At 44.7% G+C, this 22,256-nt stretch overlaps 1 long non-coding RNA gene across 2 annotated transcripts; it reads right to left on the bottom strand.

Moving 5' to 3' along the window:
* Positions 1-3,786: 3,786 nt before the first annotated feature.
* On the bottom strand, positions 3,787-16,996 carry LOC141278082 (uncharacterized). 2 transcript variants are annotated; one of them, XR_012330338.1, is made up of 3 exons: positions 16,638-16,996; positions 6,869-6,964; positions 3,787-6,308 (listed from the first exon to the last, which is right to left on the bottom strand). It is a non-coding gene; the product is annotated as an uncharacterized lncRNA (long non-coding RNA). The 2 variants fall into 2 exon arrangements; XR_012330339.1 differs by having other exon boundaries at positions 3,787-6,305.
* Between the last annotated feature and the right edge of the window lie 5,260 nt (positions 16,997-22,256).

The following is a 22,256-nucleotide window of genomic DNA, read 5'->3' as shown; positions in this document are numbered from 1 at the left end:
ACGTCAGGCTTTTATACCAGATGCCCTTTTGAAGGAGAGGAAAGAGGAGGAAAGTGAGAGAAGACGAACTTGAACAAATTTTGATGATTCTTTTCTGATGTGGAGACGTGTATGGATATATACGGTGCATGGGGCGTATGCCTGTGATTTTAGAAAGTGGAACCTCTTGTTTTGTCATTGCCGATCCCTTTTTAGCCACACACATCTGTGATTTATTCAGGTTGGTTTGCACACCTGAGTTCCAGTTGCTTCTGAGTCTCTTGGTTGGTCATAGTGGAGGGTGGGATTGTTGGGGAGGAAAACTGTTTCAAATACAATGAACAATTGCAAACTTTGATGACAACGTTTCAAGATACAACGCGTAAAAATGAAGAACTCCAAAAGGAGTGTCTTTTCAGCCAGGCTTCTATTTCTGGCTCTACAAACAGCTAAGGATTTGTATTGTAGAGTTTTAAATATCATGAGGAGACCACCAAGGACTATGTGGTGTGTCTCATAGAAGACGTGATGAAAGGCCATGCGTGGGCTTCTAGAACTCAGACATCATGATGATAAACATTCTTCTGGATGGAAAGTTTCCCCATTTGTCTCTCTACTGTTCTTTGAAGAGCAGGGCACACGTTGGGAATGAGTGGCCCACATTCCATCAGAGCACAGAAAAGAAAGTCATTCGAAGGAGACTGAACTTCCCTTGCCATACAGCACGCGCGCACACACACAGAGTAAACATAGAAAGCATCTCTAGAGAAAATGTGGGAAAAGAAATTCACATCTCTGGAATTTCCCAGCAGTCTGTTTTGTATTCTGAGGTTTCTGCTAAGACCTTACGAATTCCCAGTGATGACACTAACATACCTTCCTGCACTGCTTTCTGTACAGAAAGATGTTAAAAATACACATGTGGGTGTTTTATGTAACCCTTCCAATCTTACATAGTCTTTTGACAGTTTGATGAAAGGGCAGTGGAATATATGATCATTTAACTTCCTGCTGGTCAGTAAAGCACAGAGAGAGATGGGAACGTGGTTGTCAGGGAGTCTGGTCACTCGCACGGTCCACACTGGGACCCCGGGTGGAGGCCGTTAGTCACGTGACTGAGACACAGCTTTAGGGGTTGCTTAGATGGTCACTTGTGGCTCTAGAGGTTTGCTCCACCTCCAAAGCTTGGTGGAGATGTCTTGTTTACTCTGATTAAAGACCTTGTCAACACTTAAGAGTTTCACCGACTTGGCCTTTGAAAGCGGTGAAGGGTCTTCGACCAGAATTGAGGGAGGCAGATGAAAGGGGCCCCCGGGCTGTCTGCAGAGACATCCTCTCCCAAGACCCTGCAGGGCTCCCCAAAGGACACCGCCAAGCACTCTGCGTGACCCCTGGAGGCTTGTCCCTCACTTAAACTGACGTGTCCAAATCCATCTTAAATCAAGAGTGGGTAGATTGAGAGAGAAAAATGGTTTGAAATCACCTGAAATAACTGGAAAACAGAATGTATTCCTCAAGGAGGATTTTCTTCTTGGGCACATTCTCCTATTCTGAAATGTCAGAGCACCTCCAGTACTTAAAGTTCCCACTTAGTGGTATTTGATCTGTCAGTATTTAAGATTTTATTTATTTATTTTTCAAAATTTTATTGAAATATAGTTGATTTACAATGTCATGTTAGTTTCAGGTGTACAGCAAAGTGATTCAGTTATACATATATATATTTTTTCAGATTCTTTTCCCATATAGGTTATTGCAAGATATTGAATATAGTTTCCTGTGCTATACAGTAGGTCCTTGTTGGTTACCTATATAGTAGTGTGTATATTTTAATCCCAAACTCTTAATTTACCTCACCCCCTCCCCTTTGGTAACCGTAAGTTTGTTTTCTATGTCTGTGAGTCCATTTCTGTTTTGTAAATAAGTTCATTTATTCAGATTCCACGTATAAGTGGTATCATATGATATCTGTCTTCCTCTGACTTACTTCACTTAGTATGACTTTAAATTGCTCCACTTTCTAAATATATATTCTATCACAAGTTTTTATTCACAAATCCTTTGCTTTAATGAAAACATTAAGATCGGTCTCCATGGAATTAGTGAGGCATTTTTAGTCATTGGAGAGAAAAACTCAATGGATATTTTCCCACGTTCACTACTTAGGACCTTGGGTGAGGTCCAGCATTTGAAATTTGAAACTTGACAGTTGAAAGGGAGAATTCTTTATGGAATTTCTTTTTGAAAATGTATGTGAACTCCCAAATTTTAAATCCCAGCCATATTCTTATCTTGTCCATTGATGGACACAGTTCAGAATCCTTATTCCAATATTTGCGTTTAGAACTGCTGCCCACACCTTTAAAACATGACCAGAGGCAACTACTAGTAAAAGTTTAAGATGACCAAGGATTCAAATAAGTGCCAAGAAATGAAGGGATGAGATAGTTGTGACACTAAAGATAATAAAAACGGTTAGAGTCAGGGAATAAGACAATGTGCTGCTCAAGGTGAAACAAGAAGTAGATGAAGGAGGGAATCTGGACGAAGCGCATTCTTGGCGGAGAGAAGAGCATCTCGGAGGGTGAGGGGCATGGCTGCGTGGATGGGGGGCAGCTCCGCACTGGACCCTGGCTTTCCCTTGAGTGTAATGTGACGTGGTTAAAGAGATTAAAGTGAGTGACATGTCACCATGCTAGTGTTTCAAAGTGCTTATTCTGGGCTTGATGTTGAGAATAAGTTGGTGAGGTGTGTGGGGAGGGGCAAAGCAGGAAGCACAGGAAGGAGCTGTGGCAACAATTCAGGGGCTCAGTGAGAGGGCTGGATTCTGGGCATAGTTTAATAGTAGGAGCCGCTGACTCGTAGGAATAGAATCTGGGGTGTGTGAGGAGAGGGGTCACAGGTAACCCCCCGAGGAACAGGAGGGGAGAGCTGTCATTTACTGAGGAGAAGTTTGGAAAGTGGGGCATTTATCTTTTGACATCGTGCACTTGGGATGCCAATTAGATAACCAGCGGAATTGAGGGTACCAAGGCGTGAGCGTTCAAGGGAAGGTCTGGGCTGTTGATAGAGGCTTGGAGGCTTTGGGAGAGGGGTGGGCAATCCTTAAAGCCATGGACTGGATGGCATCACCAAGAAAAGAGTCCCCAGGCCTGAGCCGGGGATGTCAGACGTGGGAAGGAACAAGGGGTATGAGGAAGGTGCCCAGGGAACCAGGAGGAAAAACAGGAGAGCCTGCTTCCTGGACGACAGGAAAGGACACATCTCCAGAAGGAAGACATGCCTGTCTGCACCCGATGCCAGTGAGGTCAGGTGAGGTGATAGGGAGCTGATCGCTGGACTGGGGACACAGGTGAAATGTGACCTCAGCTAGAGCTGCTGGGGAAGGCTGTCAGGGGCTTTCAAGTGGCAGGGGAGGAGTGGAAGGGGCAGTAGCGCCCACGGGACCTTGAAGAACAAAGACAGATAATGGTCAGCAAAAAAATTACTTTGAAAAACTGAGAAAGGTGAACTAAAGTGTTATAAGAACTGGTCTCTTAGATTTGGTGATTATAACAGGACTCGTGATCTTTAAGTCAGTGATTTTATTAGAAGAGGGATAAATTGTGGTGGGATAAAGAATACCTGGGAAGAAGGAAAGCAGAAATTGACAGCTCAGTCTATTTCTAGAAGTTTAGTGTCTGAAGGAAAGGAAGATTAGGAGGTATCTCAACACCGATCTCAAAAACACCGTTGCTTTGTATGTTATCAGATGCTTATGTTTCCATATTTTAACAGCCCTGAAAACAGAACGCATCTTACAATTGATAGCAGTTCTCAATGTTTATTGGCAGCATTTTTTTCATTCTCTGCGGCTCATAATGTAATGGTACATTTTATGATCAGTATTGCTTAGAGTTCATAAAACATGGGCGTGTAACGAGTGACTAAACCAAGGAGAGGGAGCTGTAAGTGGATGTGAAGACGCAAGAGAAGGAAGTGGAAGAGATGGCCTTGAACAGCCTTGTCGTTCAGTAAATATTTGTAGAGTGAGTGAGTTAAGAACATTGATGGGGCGGTGAGAGTGAATTTTAATTATACTCTGTGTCTGGGGCTGGAAGGACAGAGGTGAGATGCAGGGGGCGCGGAGGTGAGATGCGTGGAGCGTGGAGGTGAGATGCGGGGGGCGTGGAGGTGAGATGCGTGGGGCGTGGAGGTGAGATGCGGGGGGCGTGGAGGTGAGATGCGTGGGGCGTGGATGTGAGATGCGGGGGGTGTAGAGAAGAGGGCCAGGCTGATGAAAGCCCTGGACACAGGATGGAGTGGCCACCGTGCTCGGTGAGGGCGTGGAGGACATGGGGAGGACAGAGCGTCTCGTTAGCAAGGGGACTTCCTGGGGGAGAGCAGTTCCCCAGGCCCGGGTGTGTCGTTGACTGCCTTCTGGAAGTGAGACAGAGGTTAGGGCGGGGAGAGTGCAGGCAATCCATCAGCCTGGATGTGGGTGTAGGGAGGGCGGTCCACAGGCGCAGCGGTGGGGCAGGGCAGGAACCGCTGGAGGAAAACCAAAGTCCTGGGGGTCTCGGAGGAGGAACCCCGAACATGGAAGGGCGAGCAGGAGGTGGTGAGCTTTGGGGATGGGCAGGAAAGCGCGTGTGGGGAGAGGCAGCCAAGGCAGGAGGGGAACCTGAGATCAAGCCTCACCACAGCCCTGTGCAAGGATGTCCCCTCCCAGGCTGCAGTGAGAAAACAGAAGCTCAGGGAAGTCGGCACTGGAGACTTCTCTCTCCCAGGAAGTCCCCAAGTCCTGCAATAGTCACCGCAAGTCAGCTCTGCTGTGAAACAGGTCAGAGGAGGGTGTCCTCTCAGATGGTGGCAACTTCTCAAAGGGGTCTCGTGTCCGGTCACGGTGCTCAGGCCACCACCTTCCCGGAGCTGCTGCCCCCAACCTGGAGACCCCTCAGGACGGGGCGGTGGGCTCTCTCTCCTCTACGTGCTCAGGGCTGCATGGATGGGGCTGGAGGGAGTGAAGGCAGACGCCCCCATCCCATCCTCCTCTGCCCGGACGCCTCCCTGCCCGACCCTCATTAGCTGGACCTCCCTCTGCAGGGCAGACACCCACTGTTAGCATCTCCCCTGAGAGCCCAAGGCCCCCAGGCAAGGGAACCAGAGTGAGGCCAGCATCCCAGAAGCAGGAAGCTGAATATTCAGGGGTCCTTGGTCTACTTAAAACACTGAGTGGCTTTAATACTGAATGCAGGAAAGTGCTAGCAACGCCCCAGCATATGAGAATCTTCTGCGTTGTGGCCATTTCTGTCTCAGTGATGAAAAGATGGTACAAACCACTGTGGATGTGTCATCTCAGGAGCAGTGTGTAAGCTTCCTCACAATCCCAAGGTGTTCTCTCTCTCAGACTCAGTGTGCCCCGTGCGTCACCACTTGACTGTGGCATCTTCCTTGTTACCCCGTGGGTGTACTTCTACCTCCTCAACCAACCCCTGAACTACCTGTTCGGAGTCTTTTCATTTGTCCTGGGTTCAGGGACCAGGAAAGAGAAACGGTCCAATAAAGTTCATGTAGACAGTAAACTGCAGAATTTGAACTTGAACCTGGATCCTTCTCAATCCGAAGCCCGTGGACTTTTGACCCAACGATATTGCCTCTGGTGAATCACGGTCCAGTATTTCTCAGCCAGGTTCCAGAACTCAATCCAGTTATATGAACACAGACCGTCAAGCCATCAAAGGAATTAGGAAGAAAACCGTTCCTGTGTTCCTGCAAGCTGGAATACAGGATGCAACCACTGACGCCTCCAAAGGTCAAATTAGCAGGGTTGTTAAGTAGTAAAATGATCATCCTGTGCTCTTTCAGCTGAAAACTGTTCTTATTTATAGTTCACCAGAACCAGCCAAAGTCACTCTCACGTCTAATGTTTATCTAAGCGTCACACTCGAATGTAAGCATTTCGGTTAAAGATCTGCAAACGCAGGCTCTGCGTGCTTCTGTTTTCCTGCTTATAATTTCTACCTGTTGTGAAATAAGCTAAGGCATATTCATACCTAACTAAAACTATGAACATGAGGCAGGTCCACTGTGATGCCCACGGTCCCCACGGTGCCCTCGGCCTCCTGCACACAGACCACGCGCCCTGCTCACAGGCTGCCACATTACACTCTCCCCCTGAATTTGCTAAACGTGCGTGGACGGCAGGGAGCAGATTCACCCTCAAGGAGGTAGAGGAGCTGGGCCCCCAGGAGACGGTGTGACCATGAGCGGGGACAGGGCTGACGCGTCCCGTCTGGAGAGAAGATGCTCCATGAGCCCCTGGACGTCCGTCGCAGGACCGAAAGCTGCTGCCATAAGAGGAGAGGAGAGAGGGGAAGGAGGAAAGTTATCCTGTGAAGGGGTAACACACATCTAACATTTGTCATCATCTTACAGGGCGTGAGGGGCTCAAATCCCCCAGTATCGGTGCCGGGAGAAAACCAGGTCATGAATTTCCAGGCTTTTATAGCCACACCCCCTGAGTCCTTCTCAAGTCAAAATAAAGCAATTTCCCCGTAGAAAATGGGCCATTACGGAAGGCAGAGGCTCTTGTTTATCCTTCACCGAGGACTTACCTAGGAGAGATGCTTCTGAGACAGAAAGAGATTCCCTTTCAAGTTTCTTCTCCCAAACTTAATAACTACACCCAGAAGCCTTGCAGACACTTTGGGACGGAGCATGACTGAAATCTACGCAGCCAGTGGAGACAGACATGGAATACCCAAGAAGAATGACCCTCTTGTCCCCTTCAGACTCCTGTTCCATTAAAAGGAATATCTGAATATGGTATATCTACTTGTCTTTTAAAATAGGTTTTCAAATTAATATATGTATTACATATTTAAAAATTTTAAGGAAAAGGACTCACTTTTTCCTAACTCACAAGTAATGACTGCTCCCAGAGATGATAAGGGGATAAAAGAATTCACAGTCTGCAGTCTGCCTTCCAGTTTCAGCCAAATCCCTGGAGGACAAAGAAAATAGATAAAAACAGCTGATGGGCCCCCCAGCTACTGGCGTGTTTTATCATGTGTTGGCGGCTAACACATGCTCCAGACAGAAACAAACATTATTCCGTAGCTCTTAGCCACCAGTGTCCAGTGATCAGATGATAGACCTTTCAAGTAAAAGGTCTCTATTTAAAAATTCTTTACTCTTCATTCTTTTCTTTAAGTCTTACACACCCAGAATTATATGTACATATATGAAAGGCCCATTGAAAGTGTTTGGTTTGTACCAGGAACAGGTTCCTCAAACCTATGAACACTGTCCCTGCCTTCTGATAACTCACATGACAAGCCCTGGAGAAAGAGCCTCTGTGCTCCAGGCGGGGAAGCTGGTGGAGACCCTACAGATGCAGACCTGCCCTCCAGTCCTCAGGCCCTTGAGCTGCCTTCTGCCACCATCCCATCCTCCAAAATAACTTCCCAACCACAACCTCTTCCTTTGCAAATCCCTCACAGTTTGCATTCCCTTAGTCAGTTGTTCTCAGATTTAATTCTCTCCCAACACGTGAGGGGAACAAGGCCACCCTCCTAGTGATCCTATGGGAGCCTCTCCCTTTGGGGTGTGGGAGGAGCCCCTTCTCCACCCCATTCATGTCCCTGCCGCAGTCAGAATCTTCCTGTCCTAGAAGGGAGCATCCCAGGTGCACACCTGATTTAAAATGCAAGTTTCACTATTATTCAGGGACCGGAGGCCAACAGATCAGGAGACAACTGCCCTTGAGAAGATATCCTGTCCCTCAGACTTCTCAAGATGAGGGGGCACGTGGGACCAGGTGGGGAAACAGCGGGGCCAGTTAGAAGAGAGAGGGAGGGGGTACTTGGGCAGGAGGCTTTATTACGGTTTTTGCAGGAGGCCGGCTGTGCAGACTTTGTAGGATTGTTTGGTTTAAGTAGCTCCAGCAGCTCTGGGGCACAGGGGCCGCCCCGGGTGCCTGGTACCCGCCCTGCGTGACCCAGGTAGGCGGACAGCAGCCATGAGTGTGAGCACCCCCTAGAGGAGGGGATTGGAGGGGGCTCCCAATTGGTTGGCTTGCATATGAATGATACCCTCTGCTGGAAGGGGGATTTTTGCTACCTTTAGGAATTCACCGCCTCTTCTCAATACTCTGTAATGACTATATGGGAAAAGAATCTAAAAAAGAGTGGATATATGTATAACTGATACACTTTGCTGTGCAGCAGAAGCCAACACAGCATTGTAAATCAACTCTATGCCAATAAATTTTTTTTTTTTTTAAAAAAGAAAGAATTCACCAACCTGGGAGGGGCAGTCTCTCCCAGGTCAACGCCCAAGATGTCAAAACGCCAGAAAATACAGAAAACACAAAAACATGTTTCACATAAGGATTCATGCCTCTGAGTCAACCATTCCCCCCACCCCAGCCCCAACCATGACCACAGGCAAGAAGAATCACTCTGCTTGGTGCTAGGGATTCAGAGAGAAATAAAGACGCTTTAACATGCATTAAGCCAGAGGGCCTCAAATTTTATCGTGCATATAAATCACTAAGCCATCTTGTTAAAAAGATTTCTGTTTTAGTAGGAGGGGTGGGGTCTGAGCATCTGCATTTCTAATCAGCCCCCAGGTAATGCCAGGGCTGCTGGTCCATGGCCCATACAAGTAGGAGGGCATTAAACTCGAATTATGTGTCCAATTTTTTTAGGCATGTTCACTTGTTAACTAAAGGCTGGGAATATTATTTAATGTGTAAAAAAGAGCTTTAGCCTAAGACTTGTTTGCACGAAAGCAATTACAGTTACGGCTTTTTTTCTGTACAAGCCACTTTCTATTCCCCGAGTAAAATGTGATCTCACCATAGGGCTCATCCAATGAGAACTAGCCCAGGGAACTTATTAATTCTCAAGACAAAAGGGCGCCAGTCAGCCACTTGGCGCTCAGGAGTTCCTAGGCTCTGGGACAGGGAGGAAGCAGGTCTGTGGGGCGGACAGATCTGAAGGCAGTTTTAGAGACTGCATTTGTTCTGGCATTAGAACCAGGAATATAATCGACCCTGGGGTGGACACAGCAAAAGTAGAAACTCCTGCGTATTTTGCAACCATCCCAATAACCCCAACCAGACGCGACCTAAGGTTGCCATGGATGCAAAGACAAAGGTAAATTTAGGGATACATTCACCAGGAAGGGCTCAAGGAAGAGAGGAAATGAGAATGGAAATGAGGTGGGGGGAGACAGTCACAACTAATGAATTAATGTAGATTTGGGGTGAGAATGAGTTAGCATTTGGACAATGACTAAATCTTTTGAAAAGGACAGACATGTATTCCCAACAGGAAAAATAAAACAAAGTAGATGAAGTGGCCCATGGAGCACGGAGTTCAGTTTAACGATAAGCGATCACCTCCAGCCCTTTCTCCTGGTCAAAGGAATGACCTTTTTCATATCCAGATAACAGATTTCAGGGTTCTGGGGATGAGAGGAACTTTCCTTGTAGGAAAACAGCACAGCTCAAAATCCTTTGAAAAATATACACATGATTTTTAAAACACTTCAGAAAAACAAAATTACAACAAAATCCTCAGTGACCAAAGAGAGACATTTCTCCTTTTGTCATTATAAGCAGAATGGCTATTTGCAGAGAAAGAGTCACATATCTTCCTCGAAATCTTCAGGAGCCTGTCTCTCCCTGGAAACACGTACCCAAAATCACAGTACGAACTTGTAGTTCAGGCCACGACACTCTCTCAGGTGAGAACAGAGCCCAGCCTGCAGCAGTGGCCGCCTGGGTGAGCCCGTCCTTCGGGACGCCCCCCTCTCCCTGTATCCGGCCCTTCCCTCCCACCTCCGTCGTGTTGCCTCCTCCCTGGAAGGCTAGGGGGGCGTCTAGACTTGGCCATCTCGGTGCAGGCAGGGTTACTTTACGCATGCTCAGGGAGACTCTCCAGATGAATGTTCTGGAATGAACTCACTTGCCCTTCGACAGGGTAGGCTATCTGCCCGGATGCACTGTGAGTCACTGGTTGGTCTTGAAACTCGTGGTCCATGACCCAGCTGGTTTGTCCCATCGTGGATGAGAGGGGGCAGCACCATTAGGGTGACATCCAGCTCCCCTGCTGGGCCTGTGTAAGACAGCGGCTGGAGTGTCTGTGTGAGCAGACCCCTGTGTGAACACACCATATGACTCCTTTATCAAATATTTGTATCCCCTCGCGCACAGCACATTCTTCTCTCTGCACAAAATGAACTCCTTCCACCACTAACCAAAATCATTCCCACCCATCATTCAAGACTCTGTTTAAATGTCCCTTCCTTAACGAGTGTACTCAGGACACTCAAATCAAAGGTGGACTTTTTGGTAAAGGATTTCATTGCACCCGTCCTGTCCTTCACAGAGTTTAACACACTTTTCAATAATATATCCTCGTGGGTATTTACTTGTCTAATACCTGTCCTCTGCTAGCCCATAAACTCCCTGAGGACGGGACCATATCTGTTTTTCTTGTCATATACCTAACACACATCACAGGGCTTAACACCTAGAAGGCAGGTTAACAAATACATGTTGGAAGAATTCGTGAGGAGGGAGTGAATGAGTAAATCAAGATGATTCCACACAGCCTAGAAAATACTGTCGTGATGATCGCTGTCATAGCTTTTATCATCACTATTCTGGGGTTCAGTTTTTATTAATAACTTACAAATGCTATTCTCTGAATCGGACAGCAAACAGCACCTCTTATTATTTATCTGTGACACTTCTCAACTGAAGGGATCAGTTCACCTGGTGTCAAGTTAATTTCTGGTTTGTACATGACAGTTTTCTAGATAGATGCAGGACAGACACATTCTGTATTCCGTTAGGTTTCAGCTAAGAATACTTTCAATCTCTAGTCAGTTTGATATCCCCAGCTCTGCTGCATGCTAAGAACCATGTTTCAGATGAGGCTCAAAGTAAGTCACAAATAGGCATCAGCTTCCAATTCTGTGCCAGCCTGCACTGCAGCCTTGGGCCTGGGTAGGATGAGCCTTTACATCACCCCAGAGCCCCTGCATCCCATTCCACCGCCCCTCTCTCCCCTACCTCCCCACCCACGGTCTGTCCTTTCTGCCGTCATTCCTACATAACACAAAGCAAAATTGTGGCACCGGGAGAGAAGATACAATGGTTGTACAGCAGAAGTGAACAGAAATACGAAACAATGCAAGCGAGAGAGACCCCACTGGCTGGCACCCAGAGACTAGTCCGGAATCTCGAGGGTTGGTCAGCTCTTCAGACGGGGATGAAGATGGCAACCAGAATGTTCATTTCCCCTCTTCCCAAATCACCAGGTCTCCGCTCACTTGGGGGTGGTCGGAAGAGTGAAATCTCGGCCAGGTGATCTGGGGCAGCTTTAGAGCACTTTAAAACCAGGCCCACAGGACTAATGCTGGCCGTCAACAAGCAGGCTGTTGGCTGCTTCTGGGGGATGTCTCACTTCACGACCTCCCCTTCTCGTCCAAGGGCATTCTTTGCTGTTGGCCTGGCTCTAAAACTGTGGTTCTCAAACTTGGCTGCCCTTCAGAATCACCTGAAGAAATTTGGAACTTCCAGAAGGAAAAATCCAAGAAGAATCCCAGACCCATTAAGTCAGGGTCCCCTTGGTGCCCGAGATGAATAGATGCAACCATGGCTGAAACCTACTGGAAAGTGTCCCATCAGACTCAGGATGCAAGAGGCAACCAGAACCACCTATAATGCTACTTTTAAAAGCATTTTATCTACGGGAAAATAAAGCATACATTCAATTCCACTCTTTTCCTCTTAGAATAAATTTTGCTTTATTGGAGCAAATGTAGCATCAACTGTTTCACTCTACACGGAAATTTTCAGTTTTCCTGTTCAGCTTTACAGCACCTCGATTCTACAGCTATAATTTTATATGATGCCTTGCTGGCATTTGCAGAGTAAAACATTATACGTAGTTTCTAGTGCCAAAAGGTATAGAAAGTTTTGTAAAACTCTGGAAGGGGAGAGAGCAATAGGTTTCTCTTAAGGTCATAAAATTTTTATTTGATTTTTTTCCCTCCTTTATACTGGTTGCTGTTACTTTAAAAGTCTTCTGGCATTTAACTGGCAATAAACAGGGCAAAACAAACTGTTCCTTCCTTCAGATTGTGCAATTTTTATTGCTCTGGTTTAGAACCACCAAATATGTCTTTTCGAAAAATGCTTGTTTAACCACCTTCTGTTTGTAAAGCAGTAAGGCTATTAGCTGACAAACCTGGGGGGTGAAGTAATATTTCTGTGTGCCTCAAGGTTTTCAAAGATACTTAGAAACAATCTGAAGTTAAGTGACATTGATGATGCTACTTCCTTAGCCAGACAATTGCATGTAACTGAATCAAAGATGGCTGAGCTCCTTTTGAACCCACTTGTCGCGCCCAGACGTTTAAAGCAAACAGAAAAGTCAGCACCATCACTGCTGTAACCGAAGGAATCAGTGTGGAATTACCTGTTTACACGATCATTTAGAAGCCAGTGACCAGAGTAAATGTTTCCACACTAAATCAGGGAACATACTTTGGATCCCATGGGCAGCGCTGACAGGGAGGATGAGTTTTATTTTAGCTGACATTATGCCATGCTTCAGGTTTTCACATCTTTTCGGTACATCTCCACATAGGCCTAAAAATCTTCACAGTAACGAGTCAGGACCAAGGGGTGAGTTGCCTTCCAGAATATTCTTCAGGCAGGGAAAAAAAAAGTAGGATTTCAGAGCAGTAACTTTTTAAACATTTAAAGACAAAATTGGAAGAATTTGGAGGATTCTTATTCTTCTCTGGACACATACATTTTTTTGCAATACCTTTCGCCTCCAAGGCAAATAGAGCAATAAGCTCTACCGTCAAATAGCTCTTTGTTTATTTGTTTTTCATCATTGCCTTCGCTGTTTATTTATTTATTTTTTGTAGTCATGGCCACAACCTGAAATGAAAAGGTTACTATTTCCTACTTGGAAATAGCTTCCAGATACCCGCCCCCGCTCCAGTTACCCTTCCTCCAGAGTTTCCTATCTCCTGTCTATTATTACACAATGCAGTTAGAATTGTTTTTCTCCAATATTGCTTTATCATGTTGCCACCTTCATCAAGAACACTGTAATAATAACAATAATAGTATTTAATTTTATATCATATTTCCTTCCCACTAGATACTTTGCTAAGTACATTATCCATGCTGTTTATTTAGTACCATGTTAGGAAGCTTTTATTATTTTATTGTACCATTTTACCATTAATAATCATAGGCAGCTAAAGTAACAGCCAAATATCACATTATCTAGAAAGTAGAACCCAGCTCTCCTGTCTTAAAAATCTCCTAATATAATGTTAAAAGCTGTCAGTTTCTCCCTGTAGCTTTGACAATGTTGCCTCTTACTTTTTTATTAGGTGCACCTAAGCTTAGTTATATTTTCCTTGGGAAATTGAAACATTTATGTTGTATAATGACTCTCTTTACCTTTAGTAATGGTTTCGGACTTCAAGTTTCTTCTGCTTGATAAAATAGTATTACACCAGCTTTCTTTTATTAAGTATCTGTCTTTTGCGTGTGTGTGTGTGTGTGTTTGTGTGTGTGTGTGTGTGTGGACTTATAGTAAATACAAAAAAATAGTATACACACATATATGCACTATATATGTATATATGTATATATATACATATATGTCTGTGTATATATATAGACAGAGAGACATATTTAGAAGTTTATATATACATGCATCAGTTTACAAGATGAAAAATTTTCAATGCCCAAAGTTTCTAAATTCTCAACATTTGGATGTGTCTCTGGTAAATAGCAATTAGCTAGGTGTTTCTAAATGCAGTTAAAATACGTACACTTTAACCAGAATGTTTGATCCATTTGCATTGACTATTGCAATCTTCACCTCAGCTGTGCAATTCACAGTTAAGATTGAATTAAACTGATTTTTTTTATTTTAGCTCTTTATTTATCATTTCTCAACATTCTATTTTTTCTCCTTAACGTGCTAGTCTATTTTTAAGGGTCCTTATTATTCACTTACACCGTCTATATTTAACTATATTAAATATATATGTAATTTTTATTTATACACATATAATTCCGTAGATTTAGATTAGATTAGTTTAGATTTGCCATAGTGTCTGGTGATTCAAATCTTTCAATTGAGTGTGAAGCAAATACAAATCTGAGGCTCTTTCCCACAGGACACACCAAGTTTTCAAATGGCCAATCTCTGGGCAAGTGTCCATAGGGCCTTGTTAGGTCCCAGTAATGTCATGAACATCTGAGGATGAGAAGGGGCATCTGGTGGGATCCCCAGGTGGCCTCTTCCCTCCGGTAGTCTGTTGATCCTTGCTGGGCGCTCTGCACAGACTTGCCACCTGCTGTGTCCGTGTGCAATCCTCTCCACGGTTTCTGGACAGCTTCCCTCCTGAGCACGTCCAGCTCATGTTGCCCCTGTTTTAACTCTGCGTTTGGGGGTCATCTTGTGCTCTTCTCATGAAGGGTTCACCTTGATGAGTTGGCAGGAGGTAGACCTCACTTTTAATCCCAGCTCCATCATTAGGTAACCACACGTCCTGCATTTCCAGCCTCACCGTAAATGGGGGTGTAGCTGTGGGCCTTCTGATTCCGGGGAGGAAGATGAGATCATATTTGTGTGCATCTGTGTGTGTTTGTGTGTGTACACGTGCGTGGAGTGTTTCTTTCAAGAGTGGGGGAAAGCTCATGAAGAGCAGGAAGCACTTTTTTTCCCGCATCTGTCAATGTTTTCCGTGTCCTTGGAGATAGAGTAAATATCTGTTTCTCACCGTAAATGCGCTGGTGTGGAGCTCCTGTGGAGCTGATCCATGCTTCCATCTCGGCATGGCCTAGGGGACCCAGGGACCACAGAGCCCTCATCCCAGCCTCCCCTGCCTCCTCTGATATGTGTGGCCTTACACCTGCTCAGTGCCCACTGTTGTAAGGGTAACACCTCTTCTTTTCAATATGTTCACGGGTATATTTGGAAAGACACTTTCTGTGAGCATGTTTCCAACAGAGCAGAAAAACAGAGAAATCAGTCAATCATTCCTCGTAAGCAAAGACTGTTCAGTTTGAAGGTATCTTTAATAACCAGACAATTAACTGTGACGCATGCTTAACTGCCAATAGGAGAGAAAAAAAAAAAAAGCAAACAACCCAGCAACCCCTGTTTCATTTGCGTTTGTTTTTGACAGTTTCTGAATAAAGAGGTTAAGTTCTGTCCAATACTCATGAAGGTTAGAGAATACATTTTTGCTTCTTTTAAAATATATATATATATATATATTTATCCGTAGTTATCATCCCATTTTTTTGATTACAAAGGATAATTTGTCGTTAGACCAGATGGCCAGATCAAATCCCGGCTGCAGGGGTCACTAGTTTGATGAACTTGGCAAATTGCTCCACTTCGCTTTGCTTCATTTATAGGTGGGTTCACAGTGATGCCCACCTCAGGAGGTTTCATGAAAATTCAATTGGAAATGTCCATAAAACTTTCTCTGGAGGCAGGCATTTAGGAACCGCAGCCACACTAGTGGCAACAAAAAATAAATCTTTGGTTAAAAATATTAACTTGTTTTTTTAAAAAGCTATAAACACGTGAAACCACGGGTAATTCCACAGTGGGGAACAGTTCCTGTCTAACTGCACCCCTGGCTTCTCACCATCCCCACACCTCCCTCTCTGGTCCCCTTTGTGTGTGGTTTTGCTACAGAAATGGGACTGACTACCTGAGACCTATTGCTTCCTTTCATCAAGCAGCGCTGTGCTCTGTATGTTGCTATATGTCTATAAATACAGATCTGGATTAGCTGGTCATTTATGGGCGCCTGATAGCTTACTGCATACAGGTAACAGGAGTTATCTGACTAGTCTCCTACTGACAGCCCTTAATGGTTTTTATTTCCTTTTTGTCTTTTCTGTAATGACCATCCCTACTTTTCAGTTTTTGTGGACTTGACCTCTTATAGGACGAATTCCAGGAAGCTGAACTGAGCAATCAAAGGGTCCACCTGGCTAAGATTTTGTGTCTGGGCTGCCGAATTCCCCTCCAAAATCTATTGTGACAATTTACACCTCCACAAACAACTCATGAGGGCATCTACTTCCCTAAAGATTTTCAACCTTTGCCGATTTATTAGCCAAAAATTATCTTTTCATTGCAATAATTCATTTAGTTTTTATTGCTAGTATAAGAGGGTCCAGTGAGGTTACATTCATAGAATTGTATCATCAGATGCTGTAGAAAGTGGGAGACAGCAAACTACCGTGACATACTAAGTGGACTCCACGTTCCCTGATCACAAGTAGCATTTCTGCAAGAGGCAAGCCCTGAGAAGTCTCCTTGGACCCAGGATTCAAAGGGAAGACAATACACTTATGGTGGAAGAGGCCATGGGTGAGGCGGTGAGTGGATTGTGACACGGGGAGGGCTGGTGCCCACAGAGGGTATGGGCGAAGCTGGAACAGCCTTCGGGGCAGCCGCCAGAGTCCCCCTTTAACGTCGAGCAATGATTGTGAACCATGAGGGCTACACACCTGAGGGCAGTGGTCCAGCGCCCAGACCAGGAAAGGAACTCCCACCCCACAAACAAATCCATCAACAGAGCACAACCTGACTCACCCGTCAACGCCGTTCTCCTTCTCTTTGCCTCATGTTTGGAAGCAGGACGGATGCCCTTTGGACCATGTAAGCCCCAGGATCTCTGGATAATTGAAAGGATGTCTCAAGAGGGTGGCAATCCTGTGCCATAGACTCTGTGCATGAGGGCATGTCGACATTGTCGTCAATTTGCTGGGAAAGAAAGAAAAACCAAGCTGGTAAAACATAACTAGTGTCATTGAAAGAAAATTTCACATGATTACTGGCCTTGTGGAATTCTTGCTTTGAGAATGTCCTATTTATAGCCTCCATCCATTTTTCCTGGGCTGTTTCTCTGGTTCTCGAGACGGGAAAGAGCTGTTTATACGTTGCTGATGTTAACTGTTGTCGTGAATATTGGAAACATCGGTGAAGGGAAAGAACTAGAAGGAGGGAAATGGAAATGCAAAGTGAAGCAACTGCTGGTTTTTAAGACTTTTTTGTTTACTTCCATTCTCACCAATACATTTTTAAATCAATTAAACGATAAAAACATGATAACATGTTTAGAAATCTTTTAAAGCATTAATAGATCTCTAAGGGAGCCTAGTAACCCCCAACTTATTTTGGGTTTAGAAGCTCCAGAACGTAAGCTGGAAGTTGGTGGGATGGACAGGGCGAGAAGACTCAGTTGTTCCACAGGAGACCCAGCAAATGAAGGGCTTCTGAGCAAGGAGAATGCCTGTGGTCAGATTATTCTTTTTTTATTGAAATATAGCTGATGTACCATATCATATAAGTTTCAGGTGTACAACATAGTGATTCACAATTTTTGAAGACTGTACTCCATGTATAGTAACTATCAAATATTGGCTGCATTACCTGTGCCGTACAAAATATCCTTGTAGTTTATTTATTTTATACATAGTAGTTTGTACCTCTTACTCCCCCACCCCTATGTTGCCCCTCCCCCTTCCCTCTCCCCACTGGTAACCACTAGTTTTTTCTCTATATCTGTGAGTCTACTTCTGTTTTGTTATATTCACTAGTTTGTTGTACTTTTTAGATTCCACATGTAAGTGATACCATACAGTATTTGTCTCTCTCTGTCTGACGTATTTCACTGAGCATAATGCCCTCCAAGTCCATCCATGTTGCTGCAAATGGCAAAAATTCATTCTTTTTTATGGCCGAGTAATATTCCATTGTATATACACCACATCTTCTTTACCTATTCGTCTGTTGATAAACCCTTAGGTTGCTTCCATTTCTTGGCTATTGTTGAACATTCTAGCAATCTGACCCATACTCATAGTTGGAATTGAGACAGCAAGGACTGTATCATTCAGAAAACAAGTTTACCTATTTTTGACAAGAAGTAAACCTTGAAACCACATTTCAAAGAAGAGTCAAAAGTCTGATTTCAAATGGCAGCATGAATACTTACTGATCAGAAGCCTTGAGCACCCTTGAGCCTCTTGCAGGGCCGAGCAAACATGCACTGAACACAAGCTTTGTGCCAGGAGGTAATGAGGGCACCAGTATTTTTAAAGATGTGAATGAAACAAACGATCTCCTTCAAGAAGCAGCCAGAGCTCTGTAAAGGGATGCAGATGTATAAACAGAAAAGTGTAATTCAGCATCAGATAGAAGCGTGTAATGACAAAGACAGTTCAGCAGAGTGGTTAAGATCAGAGGCGCTGAAGAATAACCAGGTTCCAGTTATTAGCTGTGTGACTTTGGGCAAGTTGCTTAAGTTCTCTGTGCTTCACTGCTTCATCTGTAAAATGGAGATAATAATAGATCCTACCTCCCAGGTCTGACTGAGGATGAAATTAGTTGATACATATGAGTAAGCAGAACAGAGCCTGGAATAGAATGAGTGCTCGGGAAGTGTTAGCTGTTTTATGTTATAAACAGCTGCCAACCTCAGCTTCCTCATCTGTGACATGAGAATTATGATCACAGCCCACCTTCAAAGGATGACCATGACCAGGTGGGAACACGCAAAGGCTCGAAGCGTCGTCAAGACTGTTCAAAGGCAAAGTGTTACTTGAATAATAAAGTTCCCCACCAAGGATCGTCACCACAGAAAAATAAGGTGTGAGTTTGTGAGTTACATCACGAGGGCCACCTGCCTTAACTTTTCACAGTGTTGCACTTTGTGCTTTTACATGTGTTCATTGGTGATGAGGCCAAAATTGCCGTGTGATGACCGACCTGCACTGCTTCCCATGTCACAGGTTTTGTTAAACAGAAGTAAGTAACAAATACAAATACAGCGCACACACGACTCACAACAAAACCCTTTCACCTTCCTAAAGATATGGGATCCCGGGAACACACGTGCCTCTGCCTGGCAGCCGATGAACCATGTGTGTCCAGCATCTAAGGATTAGGACCGCGGTAATGGATTTTCCCCATCACAGATTCAGGCCCAGAACAAAGTCCTCACCACCAAATGGAGGATTAGCATGGACGGAGTGGCAGAACTAAACCTGCTGACTTCGTCAACTGCCTCCATCATTTGCCGGACTCACCAGCCAGCTCAGCTGATTGGGCAGGGAAGTCCCATCTGGTGCCTAAAATCTACCCACCCTGACGAACGAACCCTGAGAACACTTGATCAAATTAAAGGATACAGCCCATCTTTCCTCATTCACAGGCCTCCCCTTCCAGGCCCCCTTTCTCTGTCTTTCCTATTCTGAATCACCTGGGAAAACCTCTGAGGATGCACTTCCAGCTTGAATGCATGGGCTGTTCGCTTCTAAATCCACCCTCATGCTTTTCAGTAAAACTTTAAAAAATAACAGACGATAGATGAGGGCATAGTGAACACACAGCTCTTACCTGGCCCCATCAAAGATGCTCTGACCCTGTGAAAACAGGATTTTAGTTAATGTTACTCTGTTGATACCACTTCGAATGGTACTAATCACTAGAAAATAAAGTAAGATTTCTGTCACGTTAAATGTCATTGTTCTAATCATTAGATCCTGGCATCTGAAAATAAAAGAAGAGAGAATATTTTTTCCTCTTTGCTGTGAATGGCAAGCCACGAGCTGTCCCTCTGATTGACTAACAGCTGTTTAATAAATCACATGATGGGTTAAAGCTCATCTTTCCACCTAACTTGGTAGCTCATCTCTATCCCTAAATGCCCTGCTATCATGATGCCATATCCTATTACTGGCATAGCCACGAAAATCCTAAACAAGTCTGTATAACTGATGTTTCTTTTTTTCTCTCCCAGTTATTGTATTTGGAAGGTTTCAGGTTACTAAGAATATCAGGCAAAGAATGATTAGGTATCATTTCTAAGTGTCACACCAAATGCTTAAGGAATACTTCTTTTTTGTTGGTTTGGTCATTTGTTTTCCATATCTATAGTGATACTGTAGAAACGAAATACCGTGGTGTCTGTCTTCCAAGAGCTTCTCATTGAATGAGCATAGTGGGATCAACATTCTGGAACAATTGGAGCAGGGGAGACAATGCAGGGCTGTGTGATGGTGGGTTTCGGGATGAAGAACATCCCTAAGAGCTGGCGTGATCAGGGAGAGCTTCCTGGGGAGGTGTTCCCACCGGCCAGACACCCCCTGGATGAGAAGAGGAGATGGACAGTGAACTGCTGACAGGATGACCATGGGCAAAGTCAGGTGAGTGCCAGGGTTCATCCCTGGAGGACCCCGAGAGGCAGGTGCAGCTGGGAATCTGGTGCATCGTGATACACGGGGTGATTGAAAATGTTTGAGCCAGGAGACAGATGAAAGTAACTTCTTTTTAATAAATTTATTTATTCATTTTGGCTCTGCTGGGTATTCATTGCTGGGTGCAGGCTTTCTCTAGTTGCAGTGAGCGGGGGCCACTCTTAGTTGCGGTACGCGGGCTTCTCACTGCAGTGGCTTCTCTTGTGGAGCACGGGCTCTAGGTGCACAGGCTTCAGTAGTTGTGGCACGCGGGCTCAGTAGTTGTGGCTCACGGGCTCCAGAGCACAGGCCCAGTAATTGTGGCACGTGGGCTTAGTTGCTCTGCCGCATGTGGGATCTTCCTGGTCCAGGGCTCGAACCCGTGTCCCCTGCCCTGGCAGGTGGATTCTTAACCACTGTGCCACCAGGGAAGTCCCTAAAGTAACTTTTAAGGAAGATTAATCTGGATGTAGTGAAAAGAATGGGGGGAACTGGGGAGAATCTGTTTTGGCCATTTATCTGCGAGGCTGAGGCAATGATTCTGGAATGACAGTCACAACCTCTACTAAAAAGACATCTAGAAAAAAATTGAGGGAAAATAACAGGACTTGGTGATCTGAGTAATACTAAAGATATCTTTGGGGGCTTGGAATATATGGTTCTCGGTGTTTTCCAGAGAACCAATGAATTTGAGTTGGCTTTGGCCACTGCACTTAAAGACTAAAGGAAGCAGAGGCCTTAGAAGGAGGCCCTGCACAGACTTCCTAAAGGACTAACACAGTTCCTTTATGGAAAGCTCCTTACCCACATCCCCGCTATTCCATGTTTAAATAAAATATACTTCCTTATCATTCTGTGAGCTTCAACCACACTACAGATGCCACTGGAATAACCCCCCTTTCTCTGCATGCTCGTTCCCAGAGCTGCCGACCCCATACCTCTTGTCAGGCCAGAATGACCAATGGCCTGGATGTGGACATAGCACCAGTCTCTCCATCACAACGCCTTCAACGCCCTCGGTCAGCACGTCTCTCACGGGTTGGGTTATAACGCTTAACAAAGCAGACCCGGTATTATTCTGACAGAGCACAGAATCCAAAATAGCCCTTTATAGCAAAACACATTTAAAAGCACATTTAAAAGGTTTCTTTTCAAAATATTCTCCCAACTACTGAAAACAACTTTTTTTAAATTACTTTTTATAGTGCAGCATAGTACTTATAACCTTGTTCACTCACGTATATAAAATGCCATTCTAATGAAAACAATAATAAATCAATCTTTGTTTGTGGTTGGAGGCCTTTTAAATTTGGCAAAGTTTGGGGCCTTAAATGTATTCACCTGGCTGAGTCATGCTCAGGATGGCAGAGTTTCTAGAAAGGACACGTTACTGCCTCTGATGGTTGAATCCTGGAAACAGGCAGTGACGCCCAAAAACCAAACGCTGGAATATTGTCTTAGGGCCTTTTAAGGGATGAAAAGACAGTAAATAGAGTACATGATACCAAATATAAATTATCCACTGCGGCACCTCCCTTAATGAAAATGGAGGAATGAAAACAAAGGTAGAGACCAGGGCCAAAAAAATAAAGTAGTTTTACTTGTAATTCTTGTTCTCTGGCTATTCTCATTTGGTAAATTTAAATGCTGGAGGCTTCTAATCTGTCAGCTCTCCCTATAAATTCTCCATTTGGTGAACTCTTACATAAGTGTTTGCATGAATCAGTCCAAATATCTTAGGGACTCTACAGACCTATTTATTTCTTTTTAAACTAGTAAGAAATACTATTTTTAAAAACCAAATACTATTTCTTAAAAACCAAAGGCTTCACATTTTAAGAACAAGAAGGGAAAGAAGGCTTCCCTGGTGGCGCAGTGGTTGAGAGTCCGCCTGCCGATGCAGGGGACATGGGTTCGTGCCCCGGTCCAGGAAGATCCCACATGCCACGGAGCAGCTGGGCCCGTGAGCCAT

This window comes from Tursiops truncatus, chromosome 2 (genome assembly GCF_011762595.2).
Source record: "Tursiops truncatus isolate mTurTru1 chromosome 2, mTurTru1.mat.Y, whole genome shotgun sequence".
Taxonomy (NCBI): domain Eukaryota; kingdom Metazoa; phylum Chordata; class Mammalia; order Artiodactyla; family Delphinidae; genus Tursiops; species Tursiops truncatus.
Note: the sequence above shows the minus strand (reverse complement) of the source record. Positions and strands in the feature narration are given on the sequence as shown.